This window comes from Lampris incognitus, chromosome 14, assembly GCF_029633865.1.
Source record: "Lampris incognitus isolate fLamInc1 chromosome 14, fLamInc1.hap2, whole genome shotgun sequence".
NCBI classification, from domain to species: Eukaryota; Metazoa; Chordata; class Actinopteri; order Lampriformes; family Lampridae; genus Lampris; species Lampris incognitus.
The window spans coordinates 51,652,607-51,663,112 of NC_079224.1; positions in this window are offsets into that span (position 1 = coordinate 51,652,607).

Below are 10,506 nucleotides of genomic sequence, written 5' to 3' on the forward strand. Positions count from 1 at the left end.
TTTGTAATAGAACTAAAACTATTGGTAAAAGACTGCGGCTACCCAAACAGTGAGGAAATGGTCAGAGACCGCATTGTGTTTGCCACGAACTCAGCCCGCGTGCGAGAAAAACTACTCAGCCAGGATGCAGAGCTCACGCTCAAAAGAGCCATAAACATTGGTGTCTCTGGCTTAGCTTTCTCTGGGCTTAAGTCCTACTTATCTAGAAGAACCCATTGTGTCTGCTATAATAATATTATATCAACATTTTCTGGCATTAAATATGGTGTGTCTCAGGGCTCAGTTCTTGGCCCTCTACTTTTCTCTCTTTACATTACACCTCTTGGCCAAATTATCTGCTGTTATGGAATAAATTGCCATTGCTATGCTGATGAAATCAAGCTGTATGTGCCTATAAAGGCTGATGATCATACTCAAATGATTAACTTAGAGGCCTGCTTGGTTACTGTGAAAATCTGGATGCCACTTAACTTTCTGCTTTTAAATTCAAATAAAACCGAGATGCTAGTCATTGGCCCTGCTAGACACAGACACCAATTTGATCAAGTAACGATAACAATCAACAACTCTGTGGTTTCACAAAGTGTGGCAGCCAAAAATCTTGGTGTTACATTTGATCCTAGCCTTTCCTTTGATAAGTACATTAAAGAAATCACCAACACTGCCTTTTTTCCACTTCCATAACATAGCTAAAATTCGGGCTTTTCTCACCATGGCTGATGCAGAGAATCTAATATATGCATTTGTTTCATCCAGACTTGATTACTGTAATGTTGTGTTTTCAGGTCTGCCACATTCTTGTACTAAAAGTCTTCAGATGGTTCAGAATGCTGCTGCTAGAATCCTAACTAAATATACTAATTTTTGCCTCCCTTTATTGGCTTCCTATCCATGTTAGATCAGAATACAAGGCGCTTCTGCTGACTTATCAAATCCTAAATGGGTTTGCCCCAACTTACCTGTCTGATCTCCGTAAACCATACATTCCATCTCAAGCTCTTCGTTCTCAAAATACAGGGCTCCTGTGTGTACCCCAAGTTAAAAAGAAGTCAACTGGTGGCAGGGCCTTTTTCTATCGGGCTCCATTCTTGTGGAATAACCTGCCTGCTGCCATCAGACAATCAGAGTCTGTTGAGTCATTTAAATCCAAACTTAAAACTCATCTTTTTGCCTTAGCTTAAAATTAGTTGCCTTTAAGTTGAGTGCTTCACAACCTGTACCGGATGGCGGTTTGGTTTTCTGACTCAATGAATTTACCAACCACTGTTCTGCCGACAAGATTATAGAGTATAGATTATGACTAATTGATGACTTAATTGATTATGACTAATGACTATTGCAAATTGTTCTTTTCTCTCACATGTCTTTTCTTTGATAAGCACATTAAAGAAATCACCAAGACTGCCTTTTTTTTAGTTACATAACAGCTAAAATTCAGGCTTTTCTCTCCATGGCTGATGCAGAGAACCTAATATATGGATTTTTTTCATCTAGACTTGTTACTGTAAATTTGTGTTTTCAGGTCTGCCACATTCTAGTACTGAAAGTCTTCATATGGTCCAGAATGCTCCTGCTAGAATCCTAACTAAATCTAGGAAATTTGACCATATTACACTAATTCTTGCCACCCTTCATTGGCTTCCTATCCATGTTAGATCAGAATACAAGGTGTTTCTGCTGACTTATAAAATCCTAAATGGGCTTGCCCCATCTTACCTGTCTGATCTCCTTAAACTGTACTTTCCTTCTCAAGCTTTTCGCTCTCAAAATACAGGGCTCCTGTGTGTACCCCAAGTTAAAAAAGAAGTCAGCTGGTGGCAGGGCCTTTTCCTATCGGGCTCCATTGTTGTGGAATAACCTGCCTGCTGCCATCAGACAATCAGAGTCTGTTGAGTCCTTTAAATCCAAACTTAAAGCTCATCTTTTTGCCTTAGTTTACAATTAGTTGTCTTTAAGTTGACTGCTTCACAACCTGTACTGGATGGCGGGTTGGTTTTATGTCTCAATGAATTTACCAACCACTGTTCTGCCCACCAGATTATAGAGGATAGATTATAGAGTATAGATTATGACTAGTTGATGGCTTAATTGATTATGATTAATGACTATTGCAAACTGTTCTCTTCTCTCATGTCTATTCTCTCTCTCTGGATGATGTCTTCTTCTTTCTCTTTTTTGTGTTTGTGAATGGTGTCATGTGAGTCTCCCTTGTGTGCACGTGCAGTCCGTTCTCCTCCCAGGTCTCCATGGTGATGGTGGTCACCACTTTGACGCTGCCTGGCATTCCCCTCACCACATTTTCTTTTTATAAATCCGTATATATATATATTTTTTTTTTACATTTTTTTTTTTACACGATGATGCTGGTCGGGTGGCCTGGGTCCTGGACTGTTCCGCTGGCGTATGGACACTGCTTAGCATCCTGTGCATCATGTTCATCATAAATTTTAAGTCCATTATAATTCTGTTATCCTCTTTCAATGTTTTATTGTGTAAATTGCGTAAACACAACATCCATTGCACGTTGTCCGTCTTGGGAGAGAGATCCTCCTCTATTGCTCTCCCTGAGGTTTCTTCCTATTTTTTCTCCCTGTTAAAGGTTTTTTTTTGGGGGGGGGGGGTTGTTCCTTATCTGATGAGAGGGTCTAAGGACAGGTTGTTGTGTTGCTGTTAAGCCCACTGGGGCAAATTTGTGATATTGGGCCATACAAATAAAATCGAAAATTGAAAATTGAATAGCACGTTCTCACATGAGCTAGCACAGCAACAGCTAAAGACTATGGGCCATAATAGCAAAGACCAGAGCGCCCACGTGACACTGTGCACGCTGTAAGCAGGAAAACATACAGACTAGAAACGGCACTGTAACGGCCCTAGTGCCGTGTGTCTGTAATTTTCCTTCTCCAGGTAATGCCCCGCCTCCTGTGGAACTGCTGATTGAGCCCAGGTGACCCCAATTCCTCATCAGCTGGGTATATAACTTGGAGAGAGACACCCAACAGTGCCAGTGGGCCATTGTTGGTAGCAGTGAGTGGAGCGAGACGGGCAGTGGGCCACTGTTGCCAACCAGAGCGCAAGCTCTTGTGTCTGCACTCCTTGAGAAGGAGGGTGAAACCTGTTAGTGTTCTTGTTTCTTTCGGTTTGGTTGGATCTGCGTTTGTTTTGTTAAAAGCCTGGTTAGTTAAGCGCCAGCATGTTTAGTTGCCCGTTTGTTCGATAGTTTGACTAAAAGTTTGTTTTGTTAATAAATCTGTTTTTACATCTGGTTCCGCCTCCCACCTTTCTTATTCCCCCGGGACACTTTTATTCTCTTTGTTACTTCCCCTCATCCCCTGGACCTTTAACGGGGAACATAACAGGCACAAAAAGCTGCAAAATAAAGAGTAAGTAGCATAGCAAACCGAGCATGTAGCCACTTTGGAGGGCAACATATTGCCAAAGTTGTATGCCCAGCCAAGGGGAAACAATGCCTTGGATGCAAAAAAAATAAAAAAAATCTATCATTTTGCAAAAGCATGCAAATCAAAATTCCCACCACAGACAGTACAGTGCACACTTTTGGAGAGAACACAGACGAAGAGCAGACAGAACTCTATATAGACAGCATCACAATAGAGAACAATGGCAAAAGCAATGAGAAGGCTTATGTAGAGGTAAGAATTGACTCACCTCCACAAAAAAGTCAAATTCAAATTGGGCACAGGTCAATACCATTCCAACAAACCTATTTCACACACTGTTCAAGAACATTGCACTGCAGCTAGCAGCACATAGGCTCACTGAATACGGGGGAAGAGCACTGAGCGTGAAAGGCACATGCCAGTTAAAATGTCGACACAAGGACACCTCAACGTTGGTTGATTTCTACATTGTCGACACCAATGCCCCGCCGGTCCTAGCAATGACAACGTGTCGTGATCTAAACTTAGTCAAAATAGTGATGGCTGTGAATGAGGAAAATGAGGGAACAGACATTGGCTCACAGAGCATACTGGAGGAGTACGCAGACGTATTTCAAGGCATAGGCGAATTTCCAGGCGAGTGCACCTTTCATGTCGCCCCAGACGCAACGTCCGTAGTGTGCCCACCACGCAGGATCCCCGTCGTGCTACGCTGCAGAGTAAAAGACGAGTGTTTCAGTAGGCTATCTTATAAAGAATGACACACACACGAGTTGCTCAGTGCAGCCAAGTATATTCAAAGTGATGTAACATGTTCCTGAGCGCGGGTCATGTGTATCTAAGGTAAACTAGTGGATAGCCGATGGCATCGATCTATCTAGACCCGTAACATCCTCCTTTTCCAAGTATAAACACATACACATGAAGTTAGTGCAAAATAAAATTACTTTCATATACGAACAACCAATAACAGTGCAACAGCAGTAAATCTCTTCATATCCCATACCAGTGTAATAACCACAGTAGCGTATGATAACATTTCTCCTCTTTTCCCCCTCTCTCCCACATAGCAACCATCAACATTATTCAGATTACATAGTGAGTTTCAGTGGAGGTTTAGACAGCCGTCCAACCCTTGTGTAAGTGTGTCCATCCGAACGCGGAGCGCCAACAGGAGTAGATGGCGCCTTGGGCATGGACCTGATGGGGCTCGGCTCGAACACAGCCTGAGGGGTCTCAATGACAGTTTCTGTAGCTGGATCCCCGTCCGGTGTGTGTGCGCCGCAGCGGGTTCAACAGGATCGTGCGCGGCTCGTGCAGCTGGCTCAGCCACTCTGAGATCGATCCTGTTACGACGGTACAGGGAGCCATCAATGTCCACAAGATAAGACCTCGGCGCAACCCTGCGGAGACAAGTTTCGACTCTCCAGCGGCCAGTGTTATCACCTGGCAGGGGCTTCATCCGTACAACTTCCCCAATTTCAAGTGCCGGCAATTCACGGGCAGATCTGTCATAGAAGGATTTGGCGAGTTGCTTCCTGTGGCGCAGCTTTTCAGTGACGCCCACGACAACAGCTGGTTCCAGGAGCTTGCTTGCCGCCGGGATGGACGTCTTCAACCGGCGGGACATGAGGCGTTGTGCTGGGCTGCTGCCCATGTTTTCCGTAGGTGTATTCCTCCAGTGAAGCACGGCTTTCCAGGGGTCTTCACCATCATGCGTGGCCTTACGCAGAAGATTTTTTACAATCTTCACGGCCGACTCGGCCTTGCCATTCGCTTTCGGGTGTCTGGGAGAGGAGGTCACGTGCTCAAATTCCCACTCAGAAGCGAACCGTGTGAACTGAGCTGTGAACTGAGGGCCGTTGTCTGTAATAACCTTCTCTGGCTGACCATGTCGGGCGAACTGTGCCTTACATCGCTTGATGACTGTCTCTGCAGACATGTCGGGTAGAAGCTCAATCTCCCAAAAATCGGAATAGTGGTCGACTATTAGGAGATAGTCTTTCTGTCTGAAGCTGAATAGGTCCATGCTCAAGACCTGCCATGGCCTGGTTGGTACTTCGTGAGAGAGCATGGTCTCCTTTTGCTGATTGTGGGCGTACACATTGCAGGTCGAGCAGCTGCTTACAAAGTCCTTTATCTCTGACTGCATGTTGGGCCAGCACAATGTCTCTTGAGCGTGTCGGTAGCATGCATCACCCCCTATGTGACTTGAATGTATGCGCGTCAACATTTCTGGGCGGAGTGACTTGGGGATGATGACTTTTTGCCCCCGGAACAGAACTCCGTTCTGCACACTGATTTCATCCCTGAAGGGCCAGTACTCCCTAGCGATGAGGGGCGCTTCCTCCTTTACATCTGGCCAGCCCACGAGTACAGTGTTCTTCAGTGCCTGTAAGCATTCATCTCTGTCGGTGTGTCGTCTGATCTGTTCCAGCCGCTGGTTAGTCACATTCAGGTACTCTGCCTGGTTCACGTGCTGTATGTCTTCCTGCTCTTGTTGCAGAGAGCAGATAGCGTGTCGCTGATATGCAGTCCCTCTGCCGGAGCATCCAGCCGTAGCTCTGCTGAGCGTGTCGCTTATGAACATCTCTGGGCCTGGTTTGTAGATTACCCTCAGGTCGTAGTTCTGCAGAGTCATGAGCATGCTCTGGAGTCTCTTGGGCGCATTGAGAAGTGGCTTGCTGAAAATAGAGATCAGAGGCTTATGGTCCGTCTCTGCTGTGATTGGGTCGCGGCCATATAGGTAATGGTGAAACCTCTGGTAGGCGAAGACGATACTGAGACACTCCTTCTCAATTTGTGCATAGTTTTTTTCGGTGGGGGTAAGAGCCCTCGAGGCAAATGCGATGGGCTGACCTTCCTGCATGAGACAACAACCGAGACCGCTCTGGCTGGCGTCACTCTGGATTGCGATTGGTTTAGTTACATCATAGTAGCGCAGGACGGGCATGGCTGTCGCCAGCGCCTTAAGCTCATGAACTGCCGCCTCGTGCTTAGGCAGCCAGTGCCAGGGTGTGTCCTTGTCCAACAGGCGTCGCAACGGCTCGCAGACAGTAGATAGATGAGGCATGAACTTGGCTAACTAGTTAGCGAAGCCAATGAGACGCTGCACGCCCTTGGCATCTGTTGGGTTCGGCATGTCAATAATGGCTCTCACCTTCTCTGGATCGGGCTTCAGTCCAGCAGATGAGAGAATGTGGCCATGAAACTGCACCTCAGCCACCTTGAACTGCAACTTCTTCAGGCCGAGGCGAAGCTTGACCTCGCGGCAGCGTTCCATCAACGCCGCAAGCTTGACGTCGTGGTCGTCCCCAGCCTCCTTGTCTGTGTCCCCGCAGCCGACGACCAGGATATCGTCTGCAATGGGCTCAACGCCCTTCAGACCGGCGAGGAGCTCGTGCTGCTTGCGCTGATATACCTCGGGCACCACCGATACTCCAAATGGTAGCTTGAGCCACCGCTTCCTCCCCCAGGGGGTCCAGAACGTGGTCATGAGGCTACTCTCATAGTCCAGTTTGCATTGCAGGAATGCATCCCGAGCGTCCACTAACGTGAAGACTCTGGCCTTGGGCAATTTATACAAAATGTCCTCCAAGGTAGGCATGATGTAGTGAGAGCGCTTTAGGGCTTTGTTCAATGGTTTAGGGTCAATGCATATTCTCAGCTTCTCCGGTTTTTTAACAATCACCATGTTGCTGATCCAATCTGTAGGATCTGTGACAGGCGCAAGGTGGCCGTCAGCCTCGTACTTGTCCAGCTGGGCTTTGACTGCTGCTTTCATTGCGATTGGGACATTGCGAGGGGCACTCTGTACTGCAGCAACACTAGGATCAAGGTCAAAATGGACCTCCCCAGGCACGGATTCCACAGGGGAGTTGAACACGTCACTGTATCTGTTGATAAGCTGTTCTTTAGTTAGGGCTCCTGGTTGTGTGTGTTCCATTTTGAGCACATCCTCTGGAATTGTGAAATGCATGAGCCCTAAGCGTTCACAGGTGGAGCCTGACAGAAGAGGATGTTGGCTGGTCCTCACTATTTCGAATGAGAGCTTGTGTGTTTGGCCTCTCACAGTACAGTCAGTCTCAAAGGTGCCCATAGAGCTCAGTGTTTCCCCCGAATACAGCTTCAGTCTGGTGTCACTCGGGCGGAGAGGTGTGTTTGGGGCCAGCCTTTTCTTGTCTTGAAAGCCCATTACATTGCAGGTGGCTCCAGAGTCCAGCTGACATTGTTGTGGCTTGTCGTGGAGTTTCAGAGTCACAAACCACTTCTTTCCTTTGGTGTGCACTGCGCCGATTGACTCAAACATGTACAGATCATCTGCATCATTACTATGCTCTGGGGGTTCTTCTGTGTATTCCACACAGTTTACCTTGCCCTCAGCATGCCCCTTTTTGCTGTTTAAGCACACTTTAGAAAAGTGATTAAGTGTCCCACATGACCTACATTGTTTCCCGAAGGCCGGGCAATGCTCTCTGCCCCTTGAATGCGAGCTGCCACAATATTTGCAATTGCCTGCATCTCCTGCTGTTCTGGGTGGATTGCTCTGTTTCCATTGGTTTTGTCTGGGTTGCCTAGCAACGGCATGCACTGCCTCCGGCTGCGGTGTTGTTGCAAACTCCATTGCTCTCATACGGATGTCAGTTTGCTCTGCTGCGCGACACATGTCAATAGCTGTGACCATGTTCAAATCCTTCTCTCTCAACAGCCTGCGCCTAACGGCCTCGCTTGCAACTCCCAGGACTATCTTATCACGGATCATTTCATCTTTCAACTGTCCATACTCACAGGTTGCTGCCCTCTCTCTCAGTCTCGTCACAAAGGTATCAAACGATTCTCCTTCCTCCTGCTTGCAACTCCCGAAAATGTACCTCTCGTATATTGTGTTTTTTGCTGGCTTGAAGTATTTCCCCAACTCTCTCAGTATGGCGTCAGGATCCCCTTGATCATCTTCTGAGAGGTTCAGATTGTGGCGGTAAATATGCCTGCATTCACTTCCCATCACACTTCTTAGAGTAGCCGCTTGTATTTTCTTGTCCTTGCCAAGTATGCCCGTGACGAGGACGTAGTCTTCATATTCGGCCCGAAAAATGTCCCAATTGACACTCCAATCGCCTGTGAAGCTCATCGGGGATGGTGGTGGAATATTCACGTTAGCTGCCATTGTATGTGATGCTATCGGCGCCGGTAATGCTAGCGTTAGCTCCTCTGTGACAACGTCTTCAGCAGAAGTACTTTGCTCTGAATCGGAATCCTCCGACATGTGACCTACTCAGGCCTACAAACTTAAACATGCGAGCTAGTAAAATAAGAAATAAGTTTTCCGACTTCTGGCACTATGTTTCAGTAGGCTATCTTATAAAGAATGACACACACACGAGTTGCTCAGTGCAGCCAAGTATATTCAAAGTGATGTAACATGTTCCTGAGCGCGGGTCATGTGTATCTAAGGTAAACTAGTGGATAGCCGATGGCATCGATCTATCTAGACCCGTAACAACGAGCTCGACAGCACGGAGGAAAATAACATAATCTGCAAGGTCACGGAACTCACAGAATGGGTGAACGCACTCGTTGTAGTTGGAAAGACCCAAGACAGGAAAACTACATTCAACACTGTGTTCGGCAGATACCGCCTTCTAGGACTGCCATTTGGCATTATTTCGGCTCAAGGCGAGTTCCACAGGCGCGTGGATGAAACATATGAAGGCTTTGATGGCGTAGCAGCCATAGTCGATGACATACTGGTGTTTGGCAAAACCGAACAGGAACATGACTGATATGTTGAAACGCATGAGGGAGAGAGGGGTGAGGCTCAACCCTGACAAATGCCGCATTTGCGTGCCGGAGGTCAGCTACTTGGGCCACACTCTCAAGCGAATGCATAAAACCAGACCCACAGAAGGTGAAGGCAGTCAGAGATGCAACCACCACAGAACAAGGCGGAGCTTGATCAGTCCTCGGGATGGTCAACTACCTGGCCAGGTTTGCTCCACATCTCTCCGAGGTAAATGCACCCCTACGAAAACTGCTAAAACAGGACAGTGAATTTGCATGGGATGCCTATCATGACAGAGTATTCCAACAGATGAAAGAGCTGATAACGCAACACCCAGGTCCAGTACTCGCGTACTTTGACTCCCAAAAGAGCTATGGCTCCAAGTAGACGCTTCCAAAACTGGCCTTGGCGCTGTCATGCTCCAAGACGGCAAGCCAATTGCCTATGCGTCCAAATCACTAATCAGCACAGAAGAAAATTATGCACAAATAGAGAAGGAGCTCTATGCAGTACTCTTTGGTTGTAAACGGTTCCATGAGTATATGTATGGCCGGAGAGTGATTGTGGAATCAGACCACAAATCACTGGAAGTGATACTTAAAAAAACCACTGGCTGCAGCGCCACCACGGCTGCAGGGGATGATCTTGCAACTACAAAAATACGACATTCGCATCCTCCACCGCCCCGGAAAAGAGATACCGGTGGCTGACACACCGTCACGAAAGTCGATCGAGTACCACGATAATGCCCTGCACGAAGGTATGGAGGCTCAGGTGACATGGTCCTCAGCAGCGTCCCTGTGAGTGACAAAAGACTGACTGAAATCAAAGAGGTAACACAACACAAGAGCCACAGCTTGCCGCACTGAGAAAAGCCACACTGGCCGGCTGGCCTGGCGCAAAGAAAATATGCCCACCCAGCATCCAGGAATACTGGAATCACAGAGACGAACTTTCTGAAATGGACGGCATTTTGTTTAAAGGTGAGAAAATCATCATTCCCCATGAGCTCAGCTTGGTGAACATGACAGAGCGCATACACGCCGGTCACGTGGGTGTGGAAAAAAATAAAAACCGAGCGAGGGATCTCTTGTTCTGGCCTGGCATGGGAAAAATAGATAGAGGTGGCAGTGGAAGCCTTCAGCACATGCCAGGAGCGACGCAGCACAAACCCAAAAGAGCCCATGATATCACATGTGTAACCAGGTTAAAATTAATGTTTTTATTTTATTTTGTTTGAGTATGAAATATCACCAAATCCTGTCTGTGTGCTGTTATTTGTGTTTACTACATTTTATTTTATGTCATTATTTACTTTTATGTGTT